This window comes from Engystomops pustulosus, chromosome 1, assembly GCF_040894005.1.
Source record: "Engystomops pustulosus chromosome 1, aEngPut4.maternal, whole genome shotgun sequence".
NCBI lineage: Eukaryota > Metazoa > Chordata > Amphibia > Anura > Leptodactylidae > Engystomops > Engystomops pustulosus.
The window spans coordinates 261,176,105-261,188,877 of record NC_092411.1 but is presented as its reverse complement, the minus strand read 5'-3'; the positions used below and the strand labels follow the sequence as shown (position 1 = coordinate 261,188,877).

Sequence of the window (12,773 nt, the reverse complement as noted above, 5' to 3'; positions counted from 1 at the left end):
TTTTGTTCCGATTCCGTTGAGTTTGACAAATATGCAATAATAGAAGATATCTGGATTATGGGAGGGAATACTTTTTCATATCATAGATATGATACCAGAATGTTTCATATTGATTTTTCTCTTCCATATCCTCTTCTAGGGAATAATTATAAGGATGTGCAGCTATTGCAATATATCTTTTTTAGATCCACAACTCTAACTTTATCTCGTAACAACATTTTGATGCTATTTATTTCTCTGTGGACTAATATTTATAGGGAAAAGTCAACACTTTCTTCCGATTGCCATTTATATTCAATTTGTGCCATTATTGGAGTATTTATTTTGAAACTTTGTATCCACAAGAGAACATGGATGATCAACTTTTGGAGTAATTACGTGGTAGTTCATCAACCAAAACAAATTCTTGTATGATCTTCTTGGTTTGTTTTGTCTGTAACACATGAGAACCTTAGACTTACTACTATTGTAAAGTAGCAAATGTTAGCACATGCAAAACTGTCCCCATGTCATGGCCACCGATGGTCATGGCTGATCCACAGATTGCGAGTGGATCCTGTAGGAGGTCTAGGTTATGACAGATTAGTAAACCCTAGAGCTGTATCAACAGAAAACCCCATTTGAAGCTAATATGGAGCCATGGGGTGCATTAAAAATTATTTAGCTTTATTAATAAAAAAATATTCCCTGCAAATACAATAACATTGAAGATGGCCCTTTACACATAGGGGCTTATTTATTAAGGGTCCGCGGACTGCACTATCGTTGGATATTCCAACAATTTCCGTTTCACGCTGCATTTAGCAGGGGTTTTTGGCGCACGCGATCGGATTTTGGCGCATCAGCGCCGGCTTTCATGTGACACAAATCGGGGGGTGGGCCGTTGTATGATCTGATTTGGACTAAGCACGGGATTTAACATTTAAATTGTGTCGCATACATAGCATACAACGGGCGCACACCCGCGATTCACAATCCGTGATCGTCGGACATTCTGTATCGGGGATCGTGATGTGGACAGGTAAGTAAATGTGCCCCATAGTCTCTGAAATCCCTCTGGAGCCTCTACCTTAAAAATATACACTCTTTTTTGACACATCTAGCAGTAGCAGAATTTCCCAAATTACCTTTGGGGCATAACTAGGAGAGGCAGGGCCCCACAGCAGACTTCTGAGTGGGACCCCCTACCCCCTCAGAAAATATATATATTTAACACATATAAAATAATATATACTTGTATAATACATACACATACAAACATATATATATATATATACATATATATATATATAATATGTGCATAATGGGGCACATTTACTTACCCGGTCCTGTCGCGATCCAGCGGCGCGTTCTCCGTCGAGGATTCAGGTCTTCTCGCCGCCCGATGTCCACCAGGTGTCGATGCTGGGCCGAGGTCCACCGGAGTTCACCATCCTATCCTGGGTGCATGTAAGTGTGTGTCAAGCGACACGTTTTTTTTTTTTTAAATACTGCGGTTTTTCCGAATCCGTCGGGTTTACCGACGGCCAGGCCCCCCGATTTCCGCTGCATGCATGCCGGCGCAGATGCGCCACAATCCATTCGCGTGTGCCAAAAACCCGGCGGAATTCGGCATGACGAAAAAGAGCGATTCGGACCCTTAGTAAATGACCCCCATTATGTTGTACAGCATAACTTGGATATATACGTAATGTTGCACGTCACCCTCACTTGTGAGTGGATGGATGCCGGGGCCCCTGACACTATGTGCCGCATTGCAGCTGCTATGGCCGCAACCACTGTAATTACGCCCTTTTAGCTGTCCATGAATGTTCACCCTAAACTGAGACATTGGAATATCTAATATCTGTAGAAATTACTTTTTTATAGATTCTGTGCCGTACTGCGTTATCCCATTGCAATATGGCCCCACTGATGCTAGCTTCTTCATTAGAAACTCCGCAGATTTTGGAAGTGACACTTTTCCAACACATCCCAATGCAAGGTATAAGTGTCCTTCTAGCGTTAGCCTTACATGTATTGATCACTTTTAATTATCAGCTTAATACCCTGAAGGACCAGCAATATTGACTAGTGTCTAATTTGTAATAATTGTCTGCCGAGCGTTAACAAACTTCCAACGGCAATGTCTCTGTACATGGGCAGAGTATAAAACTAGCTCAACTTTTACTTTACCCTTAAAGCACAGAGCCTATGGATGAAGGTTAAAATTAGGGAAAGTATGGAACTACCTGCCATAGAATGAACTAGGATCAATGAAATGTATAACATAAGGGCCAGCTCTGGTTGGTCACATCTTCATTGAATTTATGAGACAAGAGCTTGGGGGGAAATCATATTAAGGATCTTTTTTGTTCTGTTGGAAATCAGTGAGAAATCCACTTGAACTCTCTCTCTCGTCCATACAATACTAATTAGAAAAAATAATTCATCATAAAATGCTGCCACTATATCAAAAATAATAACAACATTAAAAAACATATATATTTCCAAATAGGTTGTGAAAAAGTATTGGTATTCTTTCTTTTATACTCCCTTCTGTTTCTCCTAATCTTCTTGCTAACCATCTGAAAAAAAAGTTAGGGTCACATCTATTTGGATATAACTGAAGGATCAAAGATACAAACCCACTAACTGAGTGCATAGGAAAGGGACAAAACAACATCGAAGACAGAATAAGCAATGAGAAGCGAAACCAGATCCAAACAGCGTAGTTGTGATATACAAAAAAATATACAAAAAAACAAAGCAAGTAGCAATAGAAAAGACACATGTATCAGAAGACTGATAATTCATTAAAATCCTCACAAGGTAGCAAAATAGGTGTGGTTTTTCTTTGTCTTGTCTAGAAAAACCTATTTGCATATTTTACAGAATCCCCTAGAGAAGCATCAATGGCTATAAGTCTCCACACACCTGCAAGGCAGCCTTAATTGGTAAACTCTCCATAAGGAGAACTCTTATTCCCTGGCACAAGCTTCTCATTCAACTAAATCAATTGCGTACATTGTACTGAAGAGACGCAAAGACATTGAAACAGTGCTGGGTACAGTTGGGAATCTGGGAATTCTTCTGGAATGGATATACTTGTTTAGCTTTAATCCCATATCATGTCATCAGGCTTCCTAAAAGTCACGCTTGATGGTAAGGGGGCTGCCTAACAAGGTAGAAAAAGAGACATGGTTTTCCTGGTCCCATCTAGGAAAACCTATTAGCATATTTCAAGATTTCTCAAGTGGAGCACCAATGGCTATATGTCTCTGCATGCCTGCAAGGTGGCCTTGAATGGCAAAGTCTACATAAGGAGAACTTTTATTCTATGGCCAAAGGTTATCAGAGCAGACCACTTTATAAGAACCCCATTGGGTGAGTAGGCAGATAGTTAGTCTGAATACTGTTTAATTTTAGAAGATTTACAGGCCCCCTGATAGGTTGGGGTGATTAACCACTTATTGGCTGTCCTATGCATAGAATATAAGCATTCTTATTAGGAGAACACTTTAAAAGCGAAACCTCACTGATAAAACTAACCAGAGACATTCCTATATAAGAACACAGTTGGAGTATTTTCCTAATTAATCTCTGTCTTCATAATTTAACCCCAGTGCTAGCCTAAGCTCAACATTCCGAGTGGTTGAAATTAAATTGATTCTAATTTTACATAAGACATTATTGCACATTACAGTACATACAGAAAATGTATTAGGTTTAACCTATAAGGGCAGAGAAAGCCTAAGGGAAAAATTAAAATTACAGAATGACAATGTAATGTGAATGAGGATAAGCTGTGTAACTTGTCTCCTTGCCAACACGTAGATTTAGCAATTAATAATCTATTGTTTGAGATACATTGAAATGCTGTCTCTAATTCCTGCTTAAAGCAAGTACAATCAAGTTTTCCATGAAATCGTATTTTCTTGGTTTCTCAAATATTACACTGAGTATATGGCTGCACTATGTTCTATATACACTACATACCACCATATTAAAGGGGTTACACCAAAAGCAAGACTAATCCCCTATGCAGGTTCAGTAGCTCCCCTGTTCCTGATGTTATCCAGTCCCCCATCCATTTTACTTTTAATACCATCGCATGGTGAAGAGTAAAAGGGCCATAAGTGGACTGAGGAGGACATGGACATGATGGTGGTCAGTAATCGGCTGATTAGATGTTGCCAAATCTTAACCTACTAAGCCCAAACTATTATGTGAGCAGATGGTAATCTTATGTTGTAAATTATAATTTAGACTGGGGTTACATAGGAAGTAAAGGTTCCAGCCAGGAGTTATGTTATGTGTGTTATGAAAGCTTAAGGATTAATTTACTAAAAGTTTTAGACCAACTTTAGACTGTTTTCCAACTAATACGAAAAAGGGGCATGTCCTCAGTAAAAGTGGGTGCACTGGCATATTGCAGCAAACACTCACCGGTAACACCCGCACCGATTGCGGGTTTTAACCCTGTAAATGCCTCTTGCAAAGCTTCCGGAGGTGTTTAAATCCTGGCAGCGTGTGGGCACCGCCATCTTGGATCCAATCCCCACCGCCCATGGCATCATTTGGGGGGGGGGGGGGGGCGGTTGTGGCAATCGGTTGTCATGACAGCCGAGGCTGTCTTGTTTCTGTAGATTTGTTACAATTAACAGTTGCTCATTATAATGCAAAAATACTGTGCAAAAATTCCATATACTGCAATACAGTAGTATTGCAATATATGGTATGAACAATCAGACCTTCTAGGGTTAATGTACCCTAGAGGGTCTAAGAAATAGCAAAAAAAAAATTTATATTAAAAAATTCAAATAACCCCTCTTTCCAAAGTACGGATATAACTATAAATACACAGTAGAAATCATTAATAAATAATAATAATTCTTTATTTATATAGCGCACACAGATTATGCAGCGCTGCACAAGCATATCAAATTGGTCCCTGTCCCCATGGGGCTCACAATCTAAACAACCTAACAGTATGTTTTGAAGTGTGGGAGGAAACCGGAGTACCCGGAGGAAACCCACGCAAACACGGAGAGAACATACAAACTCTTTGCAGATGTTGACCTGGGTGGGATTCGAACCCAGGACCCCAGGGCTGGAAGGCAGAAGTGCTACTCACTCAGCCACCGTGCCGCCCATTAACATGTAACGTATCGCCACGTCCCAAAATGTCTGATATATCAAAAAATAATGACTGTTATTCTTTGCACTTGAACCCATAATGGAAAAATACCACTTTTTAGCCATTTAAAAATATAAAAAAATTTATAAAAAGTATCATAGTATATAAGGCTGGAAGGAGACGCAAGTCCATCAAGTCCAACTTTCAAGAATTAAATAAATGTTTTATCCCCATAACCCGTGATATTTTTTCTCTCCAGAAAGGCATCCAGGCCTCTCTTGAACATGTACATAGAGTCGGCCATAACAACCTCCTGCGGCAGAGAGTTCCATAGTCTCACTGCTCTTACAGTAAAGAACCTTTGTCTATGGTGATGGTAGAATCGCCTCTCCTCTAGGCGTAGAGGATGCCCCCTTGTCCTGGTCACAGGCCTAGGTATAAAAAGATCTTCGGAGAGATCCTTGTACTGTCCGTTCAGGTATTTGTACATTGTAATGAGGTCTCCCCTCAGTCGTCTTTTTTCTAAACTGAATAATCCCAAATTTTGTAATCTGTCATTGTATTCTAGTCCCCCCATTCCCCTAATAATCCTGGTTGCTCTCCTCTGCACCCGTTCCAGCTCTACTATATCCTTTTTATACACTGGTGCCCAAAACTGTACACAATATTCCATGTGTGGTCTGACCAGGGATTTGTATAAGGGCAAAACTATGTCTTTATCATGAGAATCTATTCCTCTCTTGATACATCCCATTATTTTATTTGCTTTAGCAGCAGCCGCCTGGCTCTGGTCACTAAAATTAAGTTTACCATCCACCAATACGCCCAAGTCCTTTTCAGCTTCAGTTTTACTAAGTAATTGACCATTTAGAACATAATTATACTTTTTGTTTCCATGGCCCAAGTGCATAACTTTACATTTATCTACATTAAACCTCATCAACCATTTCTCTGCCCATCCCTCAAGCTTCCACAAATCCCTCTGTAATGCTAAACTATCGACCTCAGTATTTATTACTATACACAGCTTAGTATCATCTGCAAATATTGAAACTTGACTGTGTAAACCCACTACAAGGTCATTAATAAAAATATTAAAAAGAAGTGGCCCCAATACTGACCCCTGTGGCACTCCACTGGTAACATCAACCCAATCTGAGAATGTGCCATTAATGACCACCCTCTGTTTTCTATCACTAAGCCAATTACTTACCCAGATACACAGATTTTCTCCTATTCCCAGCAGTCTCATTTTATGTACCAACCTTTTATGTGGCACGGTGTCAAATGCCTTTGAGAAGTCCAGATATACAACATCCACAGCGTCCCCCAGATCCAGTCTTGAACTTACTCACTAAAGTGATCAAAAGGCCATACAGTCCTACACATCATAGCATTTAAAACATCATCAACAGTCAGAAAAAAATGACATCAACCACAGCTCCGTACTCTGAAGTAAGAAAAAGTTATTAGTGTTATTTTTTTTGTAGAGGAGGTTTTAATTTTTGTAAATTTATGAAAACATTATAAACCCTACACAAATTTGGAATCCTCATGATCGCACCGGTCCAAAGAATAAAGAAGACATGTCATTTTGGGCACACAGTGTAAGCAGTAAAATCCAAACTTACAAAAATACGTTGCAAATGCGTTTTTCACAATTTTCTCTGCTTTTGGAATTTCTTTCCAGCTTCCCAGTACACGGGATAGAATATTAAATACCCTCACTATGAAGTGCAACTTGTTACTCAAAAAACAAGCCCATACACAGCTCTTTACATGGAAAAAGGGCCTTGGTGGGAAGGGGTTAACTTAACCCCCTCTAACAAAATTATATGACAACCTGTAAATAAGGGAGGGTGGCTTACTTTCAGCTGGTATTTAAAATAAACAAGGGCAATAACACGCCACTTCCGACCCCTTTTTATATAGTGAATTTTCCCGCCGCGGAGCTGTTCCTGATCATTGGAACAATGGATCGGTCACCGGGCAGATTTGGTTAAAAAACAGCTCCAGCTTTTTAGCCAATAGAAAATGTGTTCCTAGACAAATGTCAAGGGCCAGTTCATTTTAATCTTCTAACAGGAGGGTGGACTAAACCACAAAAAACTCCCTCATACTTAACAAGCCAATAATGCAGAGGGGACCAGAACGTGAAGTAGATTTTATTAAAATAATGAAAAAGTTTACAAGGAAAAAGAGAAGGGGGAGGGGGTGGAACATGGCGCCATCAGGAGGCTTTACTTTGCATTTCAAGAAAGCGGTCAAGAACATTTAGTAGATGTATATTGGTAAACTACCTTATATACTGCCCCCTACATTACAAAACAGCATGAAGTTTGGTGACCAACTCCTTCGACACTAGGGTAACCACATACCATTGTGTTTGGAATGGTAATCAGAAAAAATTCAAGTGACACCACTTAAGACATATGTGGTACCCGACAAAGTTTAAAGACGGGACCTTTGACCAATTTGTCATCCCTAATAGAGAAAGTGATTTGCACGGAACCCGACTTGAGTGTCAAACAGTATAAGAAGGAAAAATTGTGTATAAAAGACGATTTTAGAAACATCACAATCTCTTTTACATGTTCATAACCTTCAAGTTAATTAGATTTGGTACCTCGTATCCAGTACTGCCCTTTAGAAGATGCAATGGAGATGTCACATATGTCACATAAATGTTTGTAAAAATGGACAACTATTTTGGTATGTATGAGATTGTATGAGATGATATATAGATAGATAGATAGATAGATACATCCAAACAATAGGCAGCACTCCGTGGTAGCAGTCAAAGTTCAAGGGTGATCATCCTTGAACTTTGACTGCTACCATGGAGTGCTGCCTATTGCTTGGATGTACTTAAATGGATCTTTTTGCCATGGATCTTATGGCTTTGCACCTCTATTACTGACTTTTTTTGAAACTTTTTTTGAAATTTTCGATAGATATTAGTAAATATATAGATATATAGATTGTTCTATAACTCTCTGCCTATAATAAATATATCACAATAGCTTTCTTCTTATAGACGTTGGTACCTTAGATGATCTCCAGAACATATTTATCTCATTGTGTGACCACAGAGACAAAAGTCCATCCAGACCCTTTGCAGCCTCATGAAAAATACACAACGTGTACAGAACGTAGCGGGCGAGAGAAGGACTGGAGCTGCTATCTCTTCCAGAAGGGTAAAACACTGATACATTATTGAAGGCTATTGCCATTTTTCAGACTCTTTGTTCGTTTCCCTGCTTCTCCTCCTACATGCATCATTTCATGCGCCATACACTGTAATTCATTTCTAGTCTGAGATCTCTCTGACAACGGAGGCCATTTCATGTTTACGGCGCTGATTAGCCCAATTCATAATGAAAGCTGAACATTGTAGGCGCTCGCTGGAACAGCTGTGTGGTGCTCTCCACAAACCCTACATTTAATACACAGCAATTTGGTGGTCTATAAAAGTTGATTCAAATTATGTTGATGTGTATGGGAGAATACGAGGAGTAAAAAGATTTTTTTTTATTAACTTCTTTGTTACGGGAACCTTTTTTTTGGTATGGGGGAGCAGGAATTGTTCTTAGTAAAATAAGGCTCAATTGTTGTATAGAGTTAGCTGGAATGTAGGATAGTCAGTTAAAGGGAACCTGTCACCACATTTGCACATATACAGCCAGTGACAAGTTTCTCTAGAGCCCTATGAACTGACTGACCCCCTTCTTTTATCTAAAAATAGTTTTCCTTACATCCACATAAATCACTTTTTATCTTTAACTGGCATTAAAGAGGGGTGTGTGTCCTGCTCATCTGCCCTTCCCATCTAATCTTCCCCATGCCTTATGCCTCCTTGCTGGTCACAGTTCTTCAGCCTTTTAATAATAGCAAACTGTACCCCATGCATGTATCTGACCACATGAAGTCACAGCAGCCTCCATAAACTTCTACTCCTCTCCATTCTCAATGGAGTCTGCTGTGATTTCATGTAATCACATACATGGTGTACAGTTTGCTATTCTTAGAAGGCTAAAGGTCCTGTGATGATGTCACAGGTCACATATCATGAATGTAAATTTGAATACTAAACCACTGGTCCATAAGGACCTGTGGGTAGTGTAGTGTCCCAAATTACCCTGACAGGTTCCCTTTAACCAATTACGGAGATTTCTCCATTATACTGCTGTTCATTTAGTTTTTCTGATTCTGGATTTGTTGTTGTGACCCTCCCTTTAATATTCTGTTTTTGTACTTTATACGCTATATTCGTTGTGACCTGGACCCCTGACCTTGCTTTCTGTGTTATCTGTTTGAGTCTTGTTTTGTGAGGTAGGGACCACCTCGCGGTTGTCTCGTATCATCCGAGGATATGTGAGGCAAGTAGGCAGTGACCATTTTAGTGAGTTCAGTTTAGGGCCCATTGTCCTGTCTGTCCTGAGTCCAATAAGATGCATCATCTCTGGTGATCCCGGTACCAGCGTGATACTTGAATGAAGTAAATGCTTGGCTTCATTTAAAGGAACCTACCATCACAATTCTACCTATAAAGGTAGAACGGGTGGTAGGTGCATGTATGGGACGTGAGGATAGCACTTTTTAGAGCTAATCCTCACGTCCCCGCTATCTTTTAGAAAACATTATTGCCCTAATATGTAAATTTTGTAAAGAGGCTACTGGGGCGTGGAGTAGCCGGACATGAGGCTACACGTCGCGGCTACTCTACACCCCAGTAGCCTCTTTACTCCTCCTAACCTGACATCTTCAGGCTACTGGGGCATGGAGTAGCCGCGACATGTAGCCTCAGCTCTGGCTACAACACGCCCCAGTAGCTGCTTTACAAAATGTACATATTAGGGCAATAAAGTTTTCTAAAAGATAGCGGGGATTTGAGGATTCGCTCCAAAAAGGGCTATCCTCACGTCCCATACATGCACCTACCACCCATTCTACTTTTATAGGTAGAATCATGGTTGTAGGTTCCTACACTGTCTTCACTGAAGGCCTACAAAGAAGCCAAGAGCTCCGACTTGAGTTAAATATGTTTGGTTGTACCTACTGGTCATGGATAGAAATAGTATAGAACAATTTGGGACACTAAACCACTGGTCTATAAGCATCTGGTGGTGGTTTACTTTATAAATGATCCTGAAAGGTGACTGGTGACCTATCCTTAGGCTAGTACTTTAGCCTCAGATACTAGAAAAACAGGTGCACTGTCAAATTTTACTTTGCATCAATACTCATTGCACCTGTAGGCTATTTCAGCGAGGCAACTGTCTGATCAACAGTTCTTGTTAGTGCTTTGGTGAGATATAGCCCCATTTTAGGACTTTGTAGGGTGGAACATGGCGCCATCAGGAGGCTTTACTTTGCATTTCAAGAAAGTGGTCAAGAACATTTAGTAGTTTAATACTGCCCCCTACATTACAAAACAGCATGAAGTTTGGTGACCAACCAAACGCTACATCACTCCTCATTAAAGCAAGATGTGGACTCAGCACGCTGAGGTGCTCTGCCAAAGCACTTCAGCCTTATTCCCATATTTATAAAGTGAAGTTTTAGAATGAAAGGAGCAGCTGCAAAATACAAACAAAAGTTATGAGGGGCATGTATGGGCATAGCTCTGCATAACATAGCAGCTAGTTCGGGTAAGTAAATTGTGTTGACAGATTCCCTTTAAGTGATTAAAGGCATTTTAGCATAAATCATACAATGTATAATGAACCTGTACTAAGTGGATTAGCCTTTCTACTTTTTATGGGATGTAACTAGACATATACAATATATATTGAACATTTATGTATTTCTTTGGTGATGTCACTGAGGTGGATGGTCCTGGCAAGGCACAACTGAAACTAGAGAGCTGGAAACAAAAGACCTTTCTCCATGCAAACACATTTCCATGAGAAGCAATGGTTGTACACATTCTGGTTATTGACAGCCTCGGCATGGCTGCTGTGCCAACATGAAGCTGCGATCTTAAGTATAGATGCCTTGAAATTGTGCCCAATGCTCTGAATATGTCTACTGTAAAGGTAAAATGTTGCACCCCAAAGGACACAAGGATCCAGCTGCTGCTAGAAACTCTGCCGATAAACCATCTAAAGACATGATGTTTTGTGTGCAAAAAAACCCATAAACCTGTAATAAAGTAAGTGACGCTTATTAAAAAAAAGCAAAAAAAAATCAAGTTTTTTTCATTTTATCCTCCCACGTTCCATTTTCTACAGTTCTGCATTGACTCATATATTATAATCCGTTTCTACTCTAAAATCTTTCTGACAACAGAAGCCAATTCATGTTTATGTCACTGATTAGCCCAATTCATAATAAAGGCAGCACATTCGGCGCGCTCGCTGGAACAGCTGTGTACGGCTTTCCACAAAACCGACATTTTATACGTAGCAATTCACCAGGCAATAAAACTAGATTCAAATCCTGCTAATGCTGATAACATAATAAAAGCAATAAACCTAGTTTGATTTTTTTGTTCTCTTTTGTTCATTTGGGTTTTTTTTGTGTTCCTTTTTTTTCCTTCATATCATTCCAGAAGATTAAAATAGCTACATAGTTATTTACCTCATAAACGTCCGTGGTCTATTCGGAGCCGTTCTGTAAAGAGTTGTGTCATCAGTATAATGTAGATCCACTTATTGAGGTTTTCCGGGTTAAGAAGAAAACCGGGGGCGGGGAGGTGCTGGGTATTATTGAAATTAGTTCCTGGTCCCGATTCCCACAAATTATAGTCCAACAAGTGCAAATATGTGACCGGTATTGTTACTGTTGACAGCACTTCTGCCAAGATTGTACACAGAGTATCTAGGGGCCACATTGCAAAATCGGGACATGGAAGATACATTCTAATTTTAGTTTCGGGTAAATCCTGAAAACCCATTTAAAGGGATTTTACCATCTTACCATCATCTTAATGTGAGGTTTCACGCTTAAGACCGGACTACCAAGTAGTCTTCCTCTAGAGCTCGAATTAACACAGAATTTAGGACAAATTTGTTGCCCGAGTTCTGGGTGAGCAACTGCATCTCAGTTTCCATTAAAGTGCATGAAAGCAAAAATGCAGTAACAAATCTCCACCACTACACAGAGGATGGAGCTTCTGGTGCAGGAGCAGCTGAGAACAGTTGTTTGGTGGGGTGACTCGGTATCAGTCCCAGAGCCAGCACCAGAACTGGGCATGCCTGGGCAAGTATCAGGGCTCCCGGAGAGGACCACATAAGGAATCCATGGGGTGAGGAGGCTGTATCTAATGAATCCATAGGAGACAAGGAGACTGTATATAAAATAACCATGAGGGGGGTGATTGGGATGATAAATTAGGGAATATTTTAGAAAACAGGAGTTTTGCATTTAATTCTACAACCTAGCATTAAAAGGAGCCTACTAAGGCTCTGTCGCCCAGGGGCCTACTGCAACCTGGAGCCGACCCTGATACCTCCACAATTTTCATATTGTTATCAATAGGATGTAAAACTGTTTAATATAACGGGGGTCATTTATGAGAACTTGTTTTCTGGCGCAAAAGCCTTGAAATAGTTGCACAGGCAGGAATTGCAACTATTAAATGAAAGGCCTCCAAAGAAACTTTGGGATTTATTGCAAAATTGAACCAGTAAGAATCAGGCCAACTAGCCAT

General features: G+C 40.0%; 1 protein-coding gene across 2 annotated transcripts in view; it reads right to left on the bottom strand.

Annotated features, from left to right (window-relative positions):
• Positions 1 to 12,773, bottom strand: part of PPARGC1A (PPARG coactivator 1 alpha) — a 1,046,166-nt gene that overhangs the window by 842,949 nt on the left and 190,444 nt on the right. The gene's annotated exons all lie outside the window — the stretch shown is intronic.